Consider the following 21,495-nt stretch of genomic DNA (forward strand, 5'->3'; position numbering starts at 1 on the left):
TTCGCCCTATGAGTCCTAGATATTTAGACGTTTTCAGCCAATTTTCGGGATTTTTGAAAATGTCACTTTTTTGTGAAAATATCCACTAAATGAGGTAATAATATGTGTGAGGGTACCCCAGGAGAGTTCCAAATGTGTGTGGGTAGAATATATATCCCACGGGGTAAAATTGAAAAAAGATAAAAAAAAATTTTTTTTTGGACTTAGTCTTTTTTCCGGCATTTGTCAGACTTTCAGATTGGGGAATTGTCAGTGATCGTTCCGATTTCAGTTCCAGAGCGATTAGCCCAATGAGTCCTAGATATTTAGACGTTTTCAGCCAATTTTCGGAATTTTTGAAAATTTCACTTTTTTGTGAAAATATCCACTAAATGAGGTAATAATATGTGTGAGGGTACCCCAGGAGAGTTCCAAATGTGTGTGGGTAGAATATATATCCCACGGGGGTAAAATTGAAAAAAGTTTTAAACATTTATTTTTTGACCTTAGTCATTTTTCCGGCGTTTATCAGACTTTCAGATAGGGGAAATGTCAGTGAGCCTTCCGATTTCAGTTCCAGAGCGATTCGCCCAATGAGTCCTTGATACTTAGTCGTTTTCAGCCAATTTTCTGAATTTTTGAAAATTTCACTTTTTTGTGAAAATATCCACTAAATGAGGGAATAATATGTGTGTGGGTACCCCAGGAGAGTTCCAAATGTGTGTGGGTAGAATATATATCCCACGGGGGTAAAATTGAAAAAAGTTGAAAAAATTTTTTTTTTGGACTTAGTCATTTTTCCTGCGTTTATCAGACTTTCAGATAGGGGAAATGTCAGTGAGCATTCCGATTTCAGTTCCAGAGCGATTCGCCCTATGAGCCCTTGATATTTAGTCTTTTTCAGCCAATTTTCAGGATTTTTGAAAATTTCACTTTTTTTGTGAAAATATCCACTAAATGAGGGAATAATATGTGTGAGGGTACCCCAGGAGAGTTCCAAATGTGTGTGGGTAGAATATATATCCCACGGGGGTAAAATTGAAAAAAGTTTAAAAAAAATTTTTTTTGGACTTAGTCTTTTTTCCGCCATTTGTCAGACTTTCAGATTGGGGAATTGTCAGTGATCGTTCCAATTTCAGTTCCAGAGCGATTCGCCCTATGAGTCCTAGATATTTAGTAGTTTTCAGCCAATTTTCTGGATTTTTGAAAATTTCACTTTTTTTGTGAAAATATCCACTAAATGAGGTAATAATATGTGTGAGGGTACCCCAGGAGAGCTCCAAATGTGTGTGGGTAGAATATATATCTAACGGAGGTAAAATTGAAAAAATTTGAAAACATTTTTTCTTTGGACTTAGTCATTTTTCTGGCGTTTATCAGACTTTCAGATAGGGCAAATGTCAGTGAGCGTTCCAATTTCAGTTCCAGAGCAATTCGCCCAATGAGTCCTTGATATTTAGTCTTTTTTAGCCAATTTTCTGGATTTTTGAAAATTTCACTTTTTTGTGAAAATATCCACCAAATGAGGGAATAATATGTGTGAGGGTACCCCAGGAGAGTTCCAAATGTGTGTGGGTAGAATATATATCCCACCGGGGTAAAATTGAAAAAAGTAAAAATATTTTTTTTTTTGACTTACTCATTTTTCCGGCGTTTATCAGACTTTCAGTTTGGGGAATTGTCAGTGATCGTTCCGATTTCAGTTCCAGAGCGATTCGTCCAATGAGATCTTGATATTTAGTCGTTTTCAGCCAATTTTCGGGATTTTTGAAAATTTCACTTTTTTGTGAAAATATCCACTAAATGAGGGAGGGTACCCCAGGAGAGTTCCAAATGTGTGTGGGTAGAATATATATCCAACGGGGGTAAAATTGAAAAAAGTTGAAAAAAATTTTTTTTGGACTTAGTCATTTTTCTGACGTTTATCAGACTTTCAGATAGGGCAAATGTCAGTGAGCGTTCCAATTTCAGTTCCAGAGTGATTCGCCCAATGAGTCCTTGATATTTAGTCTTTTTTAGCCAATTTTCTGGATTTTTGAAAATTTCACTTTTTTGTGAAAATATCCACTAAATGAGGGAATAATATGCGTGAGGGTACCCCAGGAGAGCTCCAAATGTGTGTGGGTAGAATATATATCCCACGGGGTAAAATTGAAAAAAGTTAAAAAAAAATTTTTTTTGGACTTAGTCATTTTTCGGGCGTTTATCAGACTTTCAGATAGGGGAAATGTCAGTAAGCGTTCCGATTTCAGTTCCAGAGCGATACGCCCAATGAGTCCTTGATATTTAGTCGTTTTCAGCCAATTTTGTGGATTTTTGAAAATTTCACTTTTTTATGAAAATATCCACTAAATGAGTTAATAATATGTGTGAGGGTACCCCAGGAGAGTTCCAAATGTGTGTGGGTAGAATATATATCCCACGGGGGTAAAATTGAAAAAAGTTAAAAAAAATTTTTTTTTAGACCTAGTCATTTTTCCGGCATTTGTCAGACTTTCAGATTGGGGAATTGTCAGTGATCGTTCCGATTTCAGTTCCAGAGCGATACGCCCAATGAGTCCTTGATATTTAGTCGTTTTCAACCAATTTTTGGGATTTTTGAAAATTTCACTTTTTTGTGAAAATATCCACTAAATGAGGGAGGGTACCCCAGGAGAGTTCCAAATGTGTGTGGGTAGAATATATATCCAACGGGGGTAAAATTGAAAAAAGTTAAAAAAAAATTTTTTTTGGACTTAGTCATTTTTCTGGCGTTTATCAGACTTTCAGATAGGGGAAATGTCAGTAAGCGTTCCGATTTCAGTTCCAGAGCAATACGCCCAATGCGTCCTTGATATTTAGTTGTTTTCAGCCAATTTTGTGGATTTTTGAAAATTTCACTTTTTTATGAAAATATCCACTAAATGAGCTAATAATATGTGTTAGGGTACCCCAGGAGAGCTCCAAATGTGTGTGGGTAGAATATATATCTAACGGAGGTAAAATTGAAAAAATTTGAAAACGTTTTTTCTTTGGACTTAGTCATTTTTCCGGCGTTTATCAGACTTTCAGATAGGGGAAATGTCAGTGAGCGTTCCGATTTCAGTTCCAGAGCGATACGCCCAATGAGTCCTTGATATTTAGTCGTTTTCAGCCAATTTTCTGGATTTTTGAAAATTTCACTTTTTTCGGAAAATATCCACTAAATGAGGTAATAATATGTGTGAGGGTACCCCAGGAGAGTTCCAAATGTGTGTGGGTAGAATATATATCCAACGGGGGTAAAATTGAAAAAAGTTGAAAAAAATTTTTTTTTGGGCTTAGTCATTTTTCTGGCGTTTATCAGACTTTCAGATAGGGGAAATGTCAGTGAGCGTTCCGATTTCAGTTCCAGAGCGATAGGCCCAATGAGTCCTTGATATTTAGTCGTTTTCAGCCAATTTTCTGGATTTTTGAAAATTTCACTTTTTTATGAAAATATCCACTAAATGAGGTAATAATATGTGTGAGGGTACCCCAAGAGAGTTCCAAATGTGTGTGGGTAGAATATATATCCCACGGGGGTAAAATTGAAAAAAGTTGAAAAAAAATTTTTTTTGGACTTAGTCATTTTTTCTGCGTTTATCAGACTTTCAGATAGGGGAAATGTCAGTGAGCGTTCCAATTTCAGTTCCAGAGCGATTCGCACAATGAGTCATTGATATTTAGTCATTTTCAGCCAATTTTCTGGATTTTTGAAAATTTCACTTTTTTGTGAAAATATCCACTAAATGAGGTAATAATATGTGTGAGGGTACCCCAGGAGAGTTCCAAATGTGTGTGGGTAGAATATATATCCAACGGGGGTAAAATTGAAAAAAGTTGAAAAAAATTTTTTTTTGGGCTTAGTCATTTTTCCTGCATTTATCAGACTTTCAGATAGGGGAAATGTCAGTGAGCGTTCCAGTTTCAGTTCCAGAGCGATTCGCCCAATGAGTCATTGATATTTAGTCATTTTCAGCCAATTTTCTGGATTTTTGAAAATTTCACTTTTTTGTGAAAATATCCTCTAAATTAGGGAATAATATGTGTGAGGGTACCCCAGGAAAGTTCCAAAATTGAAAAAAAATTGAAAAAAGTTAAAAAAAAATTTTTTTTTGACTTAGTCATTTTTCTGGCGTTTATCAGATTTTCAGATAGGGCAAATGTCAGTGAGCGTTCCGATTTCAGTTCCAGAGCGATTCGCCCAATGAGTCCTTGATATTTATTCGCTTTCAGCCAATTTTCTGGATTTTTGAAAATTTCACTTTTTTTGTGAAAATATCCACTAAATGAGGGAATAATATGTGTGAGGGTACCCCAGGAGAGTTCCAAATGTGTATGGGTAGAATATATATCCCACGGGGGTAAAATTGAAAAAAGTTTGAAAAAATTTTTTTTTGGACTTAGTCATTTTTCCTGCATTTATCAGAAATTTCAGATAGTGGAAATGTCAGGAAGCATTCCGATTTCAGTTCCACAGTGATTCGCCCAATGAGTCCTTGATATTTATTCGCTTTCAGCCAATTTTCTGGATTTTTTAAAATTTCACTATTTTGTGAAAATATCCACTAAATGAGGGAATAATATGTGTGAGGGTACCCCAGGAGAGTTCCAAATATGTGTGGGTAGAATATATATCCCACGAGGGTAAAATTGAAAAAAGTTGAAATTTTTTTTTTTTGACTTAGTCATTTTTCCGGCGTTTATCAGACTTTCAGATAGGGGAAATGTCAGTGAGCCTTCCGATTTCAGTTCCAGAGCGATTCGCCCAATGAGTACATGATATTTTGTCGTTTTCAGCCAATTTTCTGGATTTTTGAAAATTTCACTTTTTTGTGAAAATATCCACTAAATGAGGGAACAATATGTGTGAGGGTACCTCAGGAGAGCTCCAGATGTGTGTGGGTAGAATATATATCCCACGGGGTTAAAATTGAAAAAAGTTAAAAAAAAATTTTTTTGGGACTTAGTCATTTTTCCGGCGTTTATCAGACTTTCAGATAGGGCAAATGTCATTGAGCGTTCCGATTTCAGTTCCAGAGCGATTCGCATAATGAGTCCTTGATATTTAGTCGTTTTCAGCCAATTTTCTGGATTTTTTAAAATTTCACTTTTTTGTGAAAATATCCACTAAATGAGGGAACAATATGCGTGAGGGTAGCCCAGGAGAGTTCCTAATGTGTGTGGGTAGAATATATATCCCACGGGGGTAAAATTGAAAAAAATTGAAAACATTTTTTTTTTTGCACTTAGTCATTTTTCCTGCATTTATCAGAAATTTCAGATAGGGCAAATGTCATTGAGCGTTCCAATTTCAGTTCCAGAGCGATTCGCCCAATGAGTCCTTGATATTTAGTCGTTTTCAGGCAATTTTCTGGATTTTTTAAAATTTCACTATTTTGTGAAAATATCCACTAAATGAGGGAATAATATGTGTGAGGGTACCCCAGGAGAGTTCCAAATGTGTGTGGGTAGAATATATATCCCACGAGGGTAAAATTGAAAAAAGTTGAAAAAATTTTTTTTTGACTTAGTCATTTTTCCGGCGTTTGTCAGACTTTCAGATAGGGGAAATGTCAGTGAGCCTTCCGATTTCAGTTCCAGAGCGATTCGCCCAATGAGTCCTTGATATTTCGTCGTTTTCAGCCAATTTTCTTGATTTTTGAAAATTTCACTTTTTTGTAAAAATATCCACTAAATGAGTGAACAATATGTGTGAGGGTACCTCAGGAGAGCTCCAAATGTGTGTGGGTAGAATATATATCCCACGGGGGTAAAATTGAAAAAAGTAAAAAAAAAATATTTTTTGGACTTAGTCATTTTTCCGGCATTTATCAGACTTTCAGATAGGAGAAATGTCAGTGAGCGTTCTGATTTCAGTTCCAGAGTGATTCGCCCAATAAGTCCTTGATATTTAGTCTTTTTCAGCTAATTTTCTGGATTTTTGAAAATATCACTTTTTTTGTGAAAATATCCACTAAATGAGGGAATAATATGTGTGAGGGTACCCCAGGAGAGTTCCAAATGTGTGTGGGTAGAATATATATCCCACGGGGTTAAAATTGAAAAAAGTTGAAAAATTTTTTTTTTTTTACTTAGTCATTTTTCCGGCGTTTATCAGACTTTCAGATAGGGCAAATGTCATTGAGCGTTCCGATTTCAGTTCCAGAGCGATTCGCCCAATGAGTCATTGATATTTAGTCGTTTTCAGCCAATTTTCTGGATTTTTGAAAATTTCACTTTTTTGTGAAAATATCCACTAAATGAGGGAATAATATGTGTGAGGGTACCCCAGGAGAGTTCTAAATGTTTGTGGGTAGAATATATATCCCACGAGGGTAAAATTGAAAAAAGTTGAAAATTTTTTTTTTTTGGACATTCATTTTTCCGACGTTTATCAGACTTTCAGATAGGGGAAATGTCAGTGAGCGTTCCGATTTCAGTTCCAGAGCGATTTGCCCAATGAGACCTTGATATTTAGACTTTTTCAGCCAATTTTCTGGATTTTTGAAAATTTCACTTTTTTGTGAAAATATCCACTAAATGAGGGAATAATATGTGTGAGGGTACCCCAGGAGAGCTCCAAATTTGTGTGGGTAGAATATATATCTCACGGGGGTAAAATTGAAAAAAGTTGAAAAATTTTTTTTTTTGGACTTAGTCATTTTTCCGTCGTTTATCAAACTTTCAGATAGGAGAAATGTCAGTGAGCGTTCCGATTTCAATTCCAGAGCGATTCGCCCAATGAATCCTTGATATTTAGTTGTTTTCAGCCTATATTTTGGATTTTTTAAAATTTAACTTTTTTGTGAAAATATTCACTAAATGAGGGAATAACATGTGTGAGGGTACCCCAGGAGAGTTCCAAATGTGTGTGGGTAGAATATATATCTCACGGGGGTAAAATTGAAAAAAGTTGAAAAAAATTTTTTTTTTGGACTGTCATTTTTTCGGCGTTTATCAAACTTTCAGATAGGGGAAATGTCAGTGAGCGTTCCGATTTCAATTCCAGAGCGATTCGCCCAATGAGTCCTTGATATTTAGTCGTTTTCAGCCAATTTTCTGGATTTTTGAAAATTTCACTTTTTTGTGAAAATATCCACTAAATGAGGGAATAATATGTGTGAGGGTACCCCAGGAGAGTTCCAAATGTGTGTGGGTAGAATATATATCCCATGAGGGTAAAATTGAAAAAGGTTGAAAACATTTTTTTTTTTACTTAGTCATTTTTCCGGCGTTTATCAGACTTTCAGATAGGGCAAATGTCATTGAATGTTCCGATTTCAGTTGCAGAGCGATTCACCCAATGAGTCATTGATATTTAGTCGTTTTCAGCCAATATTTTGGATTTTTGAAAATTTCACTTATTTGTGAAAATATCCACTAAATGAGGGAATAATATGTGTGAGGGTACCCCAGGAGAGTTCCAAATGTGTGTGGGTAGAATATATATCTCACGGGGGTAAAATTGAAAAAAGTTGAAAAATTTTTTTTTTTGGACTTAGTCATTTTTCCGTCGTTTATCAAACTTTCAGATAGGAGAAATGTCAGTGAGCGTTCCGATTTCAATTCCAGAGCGATTCGCCCAATGAGTCCTTGATATTTAGTCGTTTTCAGCCAATTTTCTGGATTTTTGAAAATTTCACATTTTTGTGAAAATATCCACTAAATGAGGGAATAATATGTGTGAGGGTACCCCAGGAGAGTTCCAAATGTGTGTGGGTAGAATATATATCTCACGGGGGTAAAATTGAAAAAAGGTGAAAAAATTTTTTTTTTGGACTTAGTCATTTTTTCGGCGTTTATCAAACTTTCAGATAGGGGAAATGTCATTGAGCATTCCCATTTCAATTCCAGAGTGATTCACCCAATGAGTCCTTGATATTTAGTCGTTTTCAGCCAATTTTATGGATTTTTGAAAATTTCACTTTTTTGTGAAAATATCCACTAAATGAGGGAATAGTATGTGTGAGGGTACGCCAGGAGAGTTCCAAATGTGTGTGGGTAGAATATATATCCCACGTGGGTAAAATTGAAAAAAGTTGAAAAAAAATTTTTTTTGGACTTAGTCATTTTTCCGGCGTTTATCAGACTTTCAGATATGGCAAATGTCAGTGAGCGTTCCGATTTCAGTTCCAAAGTGATACGTCCAATGAGTCCTTGATATTTAATCGTTTTCAGCCAATTTTCTGGATTTTTGAAAATTTCACATTTTTGTGAAAATATCCACTAAATGAGGGAATAATATGTGTGAGGGTACCCCAGGAGAGCTCCAAATGTGTGTGGGTAGAATATATATCTCACGGGGGTAAAATTGAAAAAAGTTGAAAACATTTTTTTTTTGGACTTAGTCATTTTTCCGGCGTTTATCAAACTTTCAGATAGGAGAAATGTCAGTGAGCGTTCCGATTTCAATTCCAGAGCGATTCGCCCAATGAATCCTTGATATTTAGTTGTTTTCAGCCTATATTTTGGATTTTTTAAAATTTAACCTTTTTGTGAAAATATTCACTAAATGAGGGAATAATATGTGTGAGGGTACCCCAGGAGAGTTCCAAATGTGTGTGGGTAGAATATATATCTCACGGGGATAAAATTGAAAAAAGTTGAAAAAATTTTTTTTTTTGGACTAAGTCATTTTTTCGGCGTTTATCAAACTTTCAGATAGGGGAAATGTCAGTGAGCATTCCGATTTCAATTCCAGAGCGATTCACCCAATGAGTCCTTGATATTTAGTCGTTTTCAGCCAATTTTCTGGATTTTTGAAAATTTCACATTTTTGTGAAAATATCCACTAAATGAGGGAATAATATGTGTGAGGGTACCCCAGGAGAGTTCTAAATGTTTGTGGGTAGAATATATATCCCACGAGGGTAAAATTGAAAAAAGTTTAAAATTTTTTTTTTTGACTTAGTCATTTTTCCGGCGTTTATCAGACTTTCAGATAGGGGAAATGTCAGTGAGCCTTCCGATTTCAGTTCCAGAGCGATTCGCCCAATGAGTCCTTGATATTTAGTCTTTTTCAGCCAATTTTCTGGATTTTTGAAAATTTCACTTTTTTGTGAAAATATCCACTAAATGAGGGAATAATATGTGTGAGGCTACCCCAGGAGAGTTCCAAATGTGTGTGGGTAGAATATATATCCCACGGGGTAAAACTGAAAAAAGTTGAAAAAAAATATTTTTTGGATTTAGTCATCTTTCCGGCGTTTATCAGACTTTCAGATAGGGCAAATGTCATTGAGCGCTCCGATTTCAGTTCCAGAGCGATTCGCCCAATGAGTCCTTGATATTTAGTCGTTTTCAGCCAATTTTCTGGATTTTTGAAAATTTCACTTTTTTGTGAAAATATCCACTAAATGAGGGAATAATATGTGTGAGGGTACCCCAGGAGAGTTCCAAATGTGTGTGGGTAGAATATATATCCCACGAGGGTAAAATTGAAAAAAGGTGAAACATTTTTTTTTTTGGACATTCATTTTTCCGACGTTTATCAGACTTTCAGATAGGGGAAATGTCAGTGAGTGTTCCGATTTCAGTTCCAGAGCCATTTGCCCAATGAGACCTTGATATTTAGTCATTTTCAGTCAATTTTCTGGATTTTTGAAAATTTCACTTTTTTGTGAAAATATCCACTAAATGAGGGAATAATATGTGTGAGGGTACCCCAGGATAGTTCCAAATGTGTGTGGGTAGAATATATATCTCACGGGGGTAAAATTGAAAAAAGTTGAAAAATTTTTTTTTTTGGACTTAGTCATTTTTCCGTCGTTTATCAAACTTTCAGATAGGAGAAATGTCAGTGAGCGTTCCGATTTCAATTCCAGAGCGATTCGCCCAATGAATCCTTGATATTTAGTTGTTTTCAGCCTATATTTTGGATTTTTTAAAATTTAACCTTTTTGTGAAAATATTCACTAAATGAGTGAATAATATGTGTGAGGGTACCCCAGGAGAGTTCCAAATGAGTGTGGGTAGAATATATATCCCACGGGGGTAAAATTGAAAAAAGTATAAAACTATTTTTTTTTGGACTTAGTCATTTTTCCGGCGTTTATCAGGCTTTCAGATAGGGCAAATGTGATTGAGCGTTCCGATTTCAGTTCCAGAGCGATTCGCCCCATGAGTCCTTGATATTTAGTCGTTTTCAGCCAATTTTCTGGATTTTTGAAAATTTCACTTTTTTGTGAAAATATCCACTAAATGAGGGAATAATATGTGTGAGGGTACCCCAGGAGAGTTCTAAATGTTTGTGGGTAGAATATATATCCCACGAGGGTAAAATTGAAAAAAGTTTAAAATTTTTTTTTTTGACTTAGTCATTTTTCCGGCGTTTATCAGACTTTCAGATAGGGGAAATGTCAGTGAGCCTTCCGATTTCAGTTCCAGAGCGATTCGCCCAATGAGTCCTTGATATTTAGTCTTTTTCAGCCAATTTTCTGGATTTTTGAAAATTTCACTTTTTTGTGAAAATATCCACTAAATGAGGGAATAATATGTGTGAGGCTACCCCAGGAGAGTTCCAAATGTGTGTGGGTAGAATATATATCCCACGGGGTAAAACTGAAAAAAGTTGAAAAAAAATATTTTTTGGATTTAGTCATCTTTCCGGCATTTATCAGACTTTCAGATAGGGCAAATGTCATTGAGCGCTCCGATTTCAGTTCCAGAGCGATTCGCCCAATGAGTCCTTGATATTTAGTCGTTTTCAGCCAATTTTCTGGATTTTTGAAAATTTCACTTTTTTGTGAAAATATCCACTAAATGAGGGAATAATATGTGTGAGGGTACCCCAGGAGAGTTCCAAATGTGTGTGGGTAGAATATATATCCCACGAGGGTAAAATTGAAAAAAGGTGAAAAATTTTTTTTTTTGGACATTCATTTTTCCGACGTTTATCAGACTTTCAGATAGGGGAAATGTCAGTGAGTGTTCCGATTTCAGTTCCAGAGCGATTTGCCCAATGAGACCTTGATATTTAGTCATTTTCAGTCAATTTTCTGGATTTTTGAAAATTTCACTTTTTTGTGAAAATATCCACTAAATGAGGGAATAATATGTGTGAGGGTACCCCAGGAGAGTTCCAAATGTGTGTGGGTAGAATATATATCCCACGAGGGCAAAATTGAAAAAAGGTGAAAAATTTTTTTTTTTGGACATTCATTTTTCCGACGTTTATCAGACTTTCAGATAGGGGAAATGTCAGTGAGTGTTCCGATTTCAATTCCAGAGCGATTCGCCCAATGAATCCTTGATATTTAGTTGTTTTCAGCCTATATTTTGGATTTTTTAAAATTTAACCTTTTTGTGAAAATATTCACTAAATGAGGGAATAATATGTGTGAGGGTACCCCAGGAGAGTTCCAAATGTGTGTGGGTAGAATATATATCTCACGGGGGTAAAATTGAAAAAAGTTGAAAAAATTATTTTTTTTGGACTAAGTCATTTTTTCGGCGTTTATCAAACTTTCAGATAGGGGAAATGTCAGTGAGCGTTCCGATTTCAATTCCAGAGCGATTCGCCCAATGAGTCCTTGATATTTAGTCGTTTTCAGCCAATTTTCTGGATTTTTGAAAATTTCACTTTTTTGTGAAAATATCCACTAAATGAGGGAATAATATGTGTGAGGGTACCCCAGGAGAGTTCTAAATGTGTGTGGGTAGAATATATATCCCACGAGGGTAAAATTGAAAAAAGTTTAAAATTTTTTTTTTTGACTTAGTCATTTTTCCGGCGTTTATCAGACTTTCAGATAGGGGAAATGTCAGTGAGCCTTCCGATTTAGGTTCCAGAGCGATTCGCCCAATGAGTCCTTGATATTTAGTCTTTTTCAGCCAATTTTCTGGATTTTTGAAAATTTCACTTTTTTGTGAAAATATCCACTAAATGAGGGAATAATATGTGTGAGGCTACCCCAGGAGAGTTCCAAATGTGTGTGGGTAGAATATATATCCCACGGGGTAAAACTGAAAAAAGTTGAAAAAAAATATTTTTTGGATTTAGTCATCTTTCCGGCGTTTATCAGACTTTCAGATAGGGCAAATGTCATTGAGCGCTCCGATTTCAGTTCCAGAGCGATTCGCCCAATGAGTCCTTGATATTTAGTCGTTTTCAGCCAATTTTCTGGATTTTTGAAAATTTCACTTTTTTGTGAAAATATCCACTAAATGAGGGAATAATATGTGTGAGGGTACCCCAGGAGAGTTCCAAATGTGTGTGGGTAGAATATATATCCCACGAGGGTAAAATTGAAAAAAGGTGAAAAATTTTTTTTTTTGGACATTCATTTTTCCGACGTTTATCAGACTTTCAGATAGGGGAAATGTCAGTGAGTGTTCCGATTTCAGTTCCAGAGCGATTTGCCCAATGAGACCTTGATATTTAGTCATTTTCAGTCAATTTTCTGGATTTTTGAAAATTTCACTTTTTTGTGAAAATATCCACTAAATGAGGGAATAATATGTATGAGGGTACCCCAGGAGAGTTCCAAATGTGTGTGGGTAGAATATATATCTCACGGGGGTAAAATTGAAAAAAGTTGAAAAATTTTTTTTTTTGGACTTAGTCATTTTTCCGTCGTTTATCAAACTTTCAGATAGGAGAAATGTCAGTGAGCGTTCCGATTTCAATTCCAGAGCGATTCGCCCAATGAATCCTTGATATTTAGTTGTTTTCAGCCTATATTTTGGATTTTTTAAAATTTAACCTTTTTGTGAAAATATTCACTAAATGAGGGAATAATATGTGTGAGGGTACCCCAGGAGAGTTCCAAATGTGTGTGGGTAGAATATATATCTCACGGGGGTAAAATTGAAAAAAGGTGAAAAAATTTTTTTTTTGGACTTAGTCATTTTTTCGGCGTTTATCAAAATTTCAGATAGGGGAAATGTCATTGAGCATTCCGATTTCAATTCCAGAGTGATTCACCCAATGAGTCTTTGATATTTAGTCGTTTTCAGCCAATTTTCTGGATTTTTGAAAATGTCACTTTTTTGTGAAAATATCCACTAAATGAGGGAATAATATGTGTGAGGGTACCCCAGGAGAGTTCCAAATGTGTGTGGGTAGAATATATATCCCATGAGGGTAAAATTGAAAAAAGTTGAAAAATTTTTTTTTTTACTTAGTCATTTTTCCGGCGTTTATCAGACTTTCAGATAGGGGAAATGTCAGTGAGCCTTCCGATTTCAGTTCCAGAGCGATTCGCCCAATGAGTCCTTGATATTTAGTCTTTTTCAGCCAATTTTCTGGATTTTTGAAAATTTCACTTTTTTGTGAACATATCCACTAAATGAGGGAATAATATGTGTGAGGGTACCCCAGGAGAGTTCCAAATGTGAGTGGGTAGAATATATATCCCACGGGGTAAAACTGAATAAAGTTGAAAAAAAATTTTTTTTGGACTTAGTCATTTTTCCGGCATTTGTCAGACTTTCACATTGGGGAATTGTCAGTGAGCGTTCCGATTTCAGTTCCAGAGCGATTCGCCCAATGAGGCCTTGATATTTAGTCTTTTTCAGCCAATTTTGTGGATTTTTGAAATTTTCACTTTTTTATGAAAATATCCACTAAATGAGGTAAGAATATGTGTGAGGGTACCGCAGGAGAGTTCCTATTGTGTGTGGGTAGAATATATATCCCACGGGGGTAAAATTGAAAAAGGTTGAAAACATTTTTTTTTTTGACTTAGTCATTTTTCCGGCGTTTATCAGGCTTTCAGATAGGGCAAATGTGATTGAGCGTTCCGATTTCAGTTCCAGAGCGATTCGCCCCATGAGTCCTTGATATTTAGTCGTTTTCAGCCAATTTTCTGGATTTTTGAAAATTTCACTTTTTTGTGAAAATATCCACTAAATGAGGGAATAATATGTGTGAGGGTACCCCAGGAGAGTTCTAAATGTTTGTGGGTAGAATATATATCCCACGAGGGTAAAATTGAAAAAAGTTTAAAAATTTTTTTTTTGACTTAGTCATTTTTCCGGCGTTTATCAGACTTTCAGATAGGGGAAATGTCAGTGAGCCTTCCGATTTCAGTTCCAGAGCGATTCGCCCAATGAGTCCTTGATATTTAGTCGTTTTCAGCCAATTTTCTGGATTTTTGAAAATTTCACTTTTTTGTGAAAATATCCACTAAATGAGGGAATAATATGTGTGAGGGTACCCCAGGAGAGTTCCAAATGTGTGTGGGTAGAATATATATCCCACGGGGTAAAACTGAAAAAAGTTGAAAAAAAATATTTTTTGGATTTAGTTATCTTTCCGGCGTTTATCAGACTTTCAGATAGGGCAAATGTCATTGAGCGCTCCGATTTCAGTTCCAGAGCAATTCGCCCAATGAGTCCTTGATATTTAGTCGTTTTCAGCCAATTTTCTGGATTTTTGAAAATTTCACTTTTTTGTGAAAATATCCACTAAATGAGGGAATAATATGTGTGAGGGTACCCCAGGAGAGCTCCAAATGTGTGTGGGTAGAATATATATCTCACGGGGGTAAAATTGAAAAAAGTTGAAAAAATTTTTTTTATGGACTTAGTCATTTTTCCGGCGTTTCTCAAGCTTTCGGATAGGGGAAATGTCAGTGAGCGTTCCGATTTCAATTCCAGAGCGATTCGCCCAAAGAGTCCTTGATATTTAGTCATTTTCAGTCAATTTTCGGGATTTTTGAAAATTTCACTTTTTTGTGAAAATATCCACTAAATGAGGGAATAATATGTGTGAGGGTACCCCAGGAGAGTTCCAAATGTGTGTGGGTAGAATATATATCTCACGGGGGTAAAATTGAAAAAAGTTGAAAAAAATTTTTTTTTTTGGACTTAGTCATTTTTTCGGCGTTTATCAAACTTTCAGATAGGAGAAATGTCAGTGAGCGTTCCGATTTCAATTCCAGAGCGATTCGCCCAATGAATCCTTGATATTTAGTTGTTTTCAGCCTATATTTTGGATTTTTTAAAATTTAACTTTTTTGTGAAAATATTCACTAAATGAGGGAATAATATGTGTGAGGGTACCCCAGGAGAGTTCCAAATGTGTGTGGGTAGAATATATATCTCACGGGGGTAAAATTGAAAAAAGTTGAAAAAAATTTTTTTTTTGGACTAAGTCATTTTTTCGGCGTTTATCAAACTTTCAGATAGGGGAAATGTCAGTGAGCGTTCCGATTTCAATTCCAGAGCGATTCGCCCAATGAGTTCTTGATATTTAGTCGTTTTCAGCCAATTTTCTGGATTTTTGAAAATTTCACATTTTTGTGAAAATATCCACTAAATGAGGGAATAATATGTGTGAGGGTACCCCAGGAGAGTTCCAAATGTGTGTGGGTAGAATATATATCCCACGGGGGTAAAATTGAAAAAAGTTGAAAAAATTTTTTTTGACTTAGTCATTTTTCCAGCGTTTATCAGACTTTCAGATAGGGGAAATGTCAGTGAGCATTCCGATTTCAGTTCCAGAGTGATTCGTCCAATGAGTCCTTGAAATTTAGTCATTTTCAGCCAATTTTGTGGTTTTTTGAAATTTTCACTTTTTTATGAAAATATCCACTAAATGAGGTAAGAATATGTGTGAGGGTACCCCAGGAGAGTTCCTATTGTGTGTGGGTAGAATATATATCCCACGGGGGTAAAATTGAAAAAGGTTGAAAACATTTTTTTTTTTGACTTAGTCATTTTTCCGGCGTTTATCAGACTTTCAGATAGGGCAAATGTCATTGAATGTTCTGATTTCAGTTGCAGAGCGATTCACCCAATGAGTCATTGATATTTAGTCGTTTTCAGCCAATATTTTGGATTTTTGAAAATTTCACTTATTTGTGAAAATATCCACCAAATGAGTGAATAATATGTGTGAGGGTACCCCAGGAGAGTTCCAAATGAGTGTGGGTAGAATATATATCCCACGGGGGTAAAATTGAAAAAAGTATAAAACTATTTTTTTTTGGACTTAGTCATTTTTCCGGCGTTTATCAGGCTTTCAGATAGGGCAAATGTGATTGAGCGTTCCGATTTCAGTTCCAGAGCGATATGCACAATGAGTCCTTGATATTCAGTCGTTTTCAGCCAATTTTCTGGATTTTTGAAAATGTCACTTTTTTGTGAAAATATCCACTAAATGAGGGAATAATATGTGTGAGGGTACCCCAGGAGAGTTCCAAATGTGTGTGGGTAGAATATATATCCCATGAGGGTAAAATTGAAAAAAGGTGAAAAATTTTTTTTTTTACTTAGTCATTTTTCCGGCGTTTATCAGACTTTCAGATAGGGGAAATGTCAGTGAGCCTTCCGATTTCAGTTCCAGAGCGATTCGCCCAATGAGTCCTTGATATTTAGTCTTTTTCAGCCAATTTTCTGGATTTTTGAAAATTTCACTTTTTTGTGAACATATCCACTAAATGAGGGAATAATATGTGTGAGGGTACCCCAGGAGAGTTCCAAATGTGAGTGGGTAGAATATATATCCCACGGGGTAAAACTGAATAAAGTTTAAAAAAAATTTTTTTTGGACTTAGTCATTTTTCCGGCATTTGTCAGACTTTCACATTGGGGAATTGTCAGTGAGCGTTCCGATTTCAGTTCCAGAGCGATTCGCCCAATGAGTCCTTGATATTTAGTCTTTTTCAGCCAATTTTCTGGATTTTTGAAATTTTCACTTTTTTATGAAAATATCCACTAAATGAGGTAAGAATATGTGTGAGGGTACCGCAGGAGAGTTCCTATTGTGTGTGGGTAGAATATATATCTCACGGGGGTAAAATTGAAAAAAGTTGAAAACATTTTTTTTTTGGACTTAGTCATTTTTCCGGCGTTTATCAAACTTTCAGATAGGAGAAATGTCAGTGAGCGTTCCGATTTCAATTCCAGAGCGATTCGCCCAAAGGATCCTTGATATTTAGTTGTTTTCAGCCTATATTTTGGATTTTTGAAAATTTAACTTTTTTGTGAAAATATTCACTAAATGAGGGAATAATATGTGTGAGGGTACCCCAGGAGAGTTCCAAATGTGTGTGGGCAGAATATATATCTCACCGGGGTAAAATTGAAAAAAGTTGAAAAAATTTTTTTTTGGACTTAGTCATTTTTCCGGCGTTTCTCAAGCTTTCAGATAGGGGAAATGTCTGTGAGCGTTCCGATTTCAATTCCAGAGCGATTCGCCCAATGAGTCCTTGATATTTAGTCGTTTTCAGCCAATTTTCTGGATTTTTGAAAATTTCACATTTTTGTGAAAATATCCACTAAATGAGGGAATAATATGTGTGAGGGTACCCCAGGAGAGTTCCAAATGTGTGTGGGTAGAATATATATCTCACGGGGGTAAAATTGAAAAAAGGTGAAAAAATTTTTTTTTTGGACTTAGTCATTTTTTCGGCGTTTATCAAACTTTCAGATAGGGGAAATGTCAGTGAGCATTCCGATTTCAATTCCAGAGCGATTCACCCAATGAGTCCTTGATATTTAGTCGTTTTCAGCCAATTTTCTGGATTTTTGAAAATTTCACTTTTTTGTGAAAATATCCACTAAATGAGGGAATAGTATGTGTGAGGGTACGCCAGGAGAGTTCCAAATGTGTGTGGGTAGAATATATATCCCACGTGGGTAAAATTGAAAAAAGTTGAAAAAAAATTTTTTTTGGACTTAGCCATTTTTCCGGCGTTTCTCAAGCTTTCAGATAGGGGAAATGTCAGTGAGCATTCCGATTTCAATTCCAGAGCGATTCGCCCAATGAGTCCTTGATACTTAGTCATTTTCAGCCAATTTTCTGGATTTTTGAAAATTTCACTTTTTTTGTGAAAATATCCACTAAATGAGGGAATAATATGTGTGAGGGTACCCCAGGAGAGTTCCAAATGTGTGTTGGTAGAATATATATCCCACGGGGGTAAAATTTAAAAAAGTTGAAAACATTTTTTTTTTGGACTTAGTCATTTTTCCGGCGTTTCTCAAGCTTTCAGATAGGGGAAAGGTCAGTGAGCGTTCCGCTTTCAATTCCAGAGCGATTCGCCCAATGAGTCCTTGATATTTAGTCATTTTCAACCAATTTTCTGGATTTTTGAAAATTTCACTTTTTTGTGAAAATATCCACTAAATGTGGGAATAATATGTGTGAGGGTACGCCAGGAGAGTTCCAAATGTGTGTGGGTAGAATTTATATCCCACGGGGGTAAATTTGAAAAAAGTTGAAAAATTTTTTTTTTGGACTTAGTCAATTTTCCGGCGTCTATCAGACTTTCAGACATGGCAAATGTCAGTGAGAGTTCCGATTTCAGTTCCAGAGCGATTCGCCCAATGAATCCTTGATATTTAGTTGTTTTCAGCCTATATTTTGGATTTTTGAAAATTTAACTTTTTTGTGAAAATATTCACTAAATGAGGGAATAATATGTGTGAGGGTACCCCAGGAGAGTTCCAAATGTGTGTGGGCAGAATATATATCTCACCGGGGTAAAATTGAAAAAAGTTGAAAAAATTTTTTTTTGGACTTAGTCATTTTTCCGGCGTTTCTCAAGCTTTCAGATAGGGGAAATGTCAGTGAGCGTTCCGATTTCAATTCCAGAGCGATTCGCCCAATGAGTCCTTGATATTTAGTCGTTTTCAGCCAATTTTCTGGATTTTTGAAAATTTCACTTTTTTGTGAAAATATCCACTAAATGAGGGAATAATATGTGTGAGGGTACCCCAGGAGAGTTCCAAATGTGTGTGGGTAGAATATATATCTCACGGGGGTAAAATTGAAAAAAGTTGAAATATTTTTTTTTTTGGACTAAGTCATTTTTTCGGCGTTTATCAAACTTTCAGATAGGGGAAATGTCTGTGAGCGTTCCGATTTCAATTCCAGAGCGATTCGCCCAATGAGTCCTTGATATTTAGTCGTTTTCAGCCAATTTTCTGGATTTTTGAAAATTTCACATTTTTGTGAAAATATCCACTAAATGAGGGAATAATATGTGTGAGGGTACGCCAGGAGAGTTCCAAATGTGTGTGGGTAGAATATATATCTCACGGGGGTAAAATTGAAAAAAGTTGAAAACATTTTTTTTTGGACTTAGCCATTTTTCCGGCGTTTCTCAAACTTTCAGATATGGGAAATGTCAATGAGCGTTCCGATTTCAATTCCAGAGCGATTCGCCCAATGAGTCCTTGATATTTAGTCATTTTCAGCCAATTTTCTGGATTTTTGAAAATTTCACTTTTTTGTGAAAATATCCACTAAATTTGGGAATAATATGTGTGAGGGTACGCCAGGAGAGTTCCAAATGTGTGTGGGTTGAATATATATCCCACGGGGGTAACCACGGGGGTAAATTTGAAAAAGTTGAAAAAATTTTTTTTTGGACTTAGTCATTTTTCCGGCGTTTATCAGACTTTCAGATATGGCAAATGTCAGTGAGTGTTCCGATTTCAGTTCCAGAGCGATTCGCCCAATGAGTCCCTGATATCAAGTCGTTTTCAGCCAATTTTCTGGATTTTTGAAAATTTCACTTTTTTTGTGAAAATATCCACTAAATGAGGGAATAATATGTGTGAGGGTACCCCAGGAGAGTTCCAAATGTGTGTGGGTATAATATATATCCCACGGGGGTAAAATTTTAAAAAGCAGAAAAAATTTTTTTTTTGGACTTAGTCATTTTTCCGGCGTTTATCAGACTTTCAGATATGGCAAATGTCAGTGAGCGTTCCGATTTCAATTCCAGAGCGATACGCCCAATGAGTCCTTGATATATAGTTGTTTTCAGCCAATTTTCTGGATTTTTGAAAATGTCACTTTTTTGTGAAAATATCCCCTAAATAAGGGAATAATATGTGTGAGGGTACGCCAGGAGAGTTCCAAATGTTTGTGGGTAGAATATATATCCCACGGGGGTAAATTTGAAAAATGTTGAAACATTTTTTTTTTTGGACTTAGTCATTTTTCCGTCGTTTATCAGACTTTCAGACATGGCAAATGTCAGTGAGCGTTTCGATTTCAGTTCCAGAGCGATTCGCCCAATGAGTCCTTGATATTTAGTCGTTTTCAGCCAATTTTCTGGATTTTTGAAAATTTCACTTTTTTGTGAAAATATCCACTAAATGAGGGAATAATATGTGTGAGGGTACACCAGGAGAGTTCCAAATGTGTGTGGGTAGAATATATATCCCACGGGGGTAAATTTGAAAAAAGTTGAAACATTTTTTTTTTTGGACTTAGTCATTTTTTCTGCGTTTATCAAACTTTCAGATAGGGGAAATGTCAGTGTGCGTTCCGATTTCAATTCCAGAGCGATTTGCCCAATGAGTCCTTGATATTTAGTCGTTTTCAGCCAATTTTCTGGATTTTTGAAAATTTCACATTTTTGTGAAAATATCCACTAAATGAGGGAATAATATGTGTGAGGGTACGCCAGGAGAGTTCCAAATGTGTGTGGATAGAATATATATCCCACGGGAGTAAATTTGAAAAATGTTGAAACATTTTTTTTTTTTGGACTTAGTCAATTTTCCGGCGTCTATCAGACTTTCAGACATGGCAAATGTCAGTGAGAGTTCCGATTTCAGTTCCAGAGCGATTCGCCCAATGAATCCTTGATATTTAGTTGTTTTCAGCCTATATTTTGGATTTTTGAAAATGTCACTTTTTTGTGAAAATATCCACTAAATGAGGGAATAATATGTGTGAGGGTACCCCAGGAGAGCTCCAAATGTGTGTGGGTAGAATATATATCTCACGGGGGTAAAATAGAAAAAAGTTGAAAACATTTTTTTTTGGACTTAGCCATTTTTCCGGCGTTTCTCAAACTTTCAGATATGGGAAATGTCAATGAGCGTTCCGATTTCAATTCCAGAGCGATTCGCCCAATGAGTCCTTGATATTTAGTCATTTTCAGCCAATTTTCTGGATTTTTGAAAATTTCACTTTTTTGTGAAAATATCCACTAAATTTGGGAATAATATGTGTGAGGGTACGCCAGGAGAGTTCCAAATGTGTGTGGGTTGAATATATATCCCACGGGGGTAACCACGGGGGTAAATTTGAAAAAGTTGAAAAAATTTTTTTTTTGGACTTAGTCATTTTTCCGGCGTTTATCAGACTTTCAGATATGGGAAATGTCAGTGAGCGTTCCGATTTCAATTCCAGAGCGATACACCCAATGAGTCCTTGATATTTAGTTGTTTTCAGCCAATTTTCTGGATTTTTGAAAATGTCACTTTTTTGTGAAAATATCCCCTAAATAAGGGAATAATATGTGTGAGGGTACGCCAGGAGAGTTCCAAATGTTTGTGGGTAGAATATATATCCCACGGGGGTAAATTTGAAAAATGTTGAAACATTTTTTTTTTTGGACTTAGTCATTTTTCCGTCGTTTATCAGACTTTCAGACATGGCAAATGTCAGTGAGCGTTTCGATTTCAGTTCCAGAGCGATTCGCCCAATGAGTCCTTGATATTTAGTCGTTTTCAGCCAATTTTCTGGATTTTTGAAAATTTCACTTTTTTGTGAAAATATCCACTAAATGAGGGAATAATATGTGTGAGGGTACACCAGGA

Source organism: Phyllobates terribilis, unplaced genomic scaffold, assembly GCF_046119375.1.
Source record: "Phyllobates terribilis strain yellow unplaced genomic scaffold, ASM4611937v1 Scaffold_10__3_contigs__length_209671492, whole genome shotgun sequence".
NCBI classification, from domain to species: domain Eukaryota; kingdom Metazoa; phylum Chordata; class Amphibia; order Anura; family Dendrobatidae; genus Phyllobates; species Phyllobates terribilis.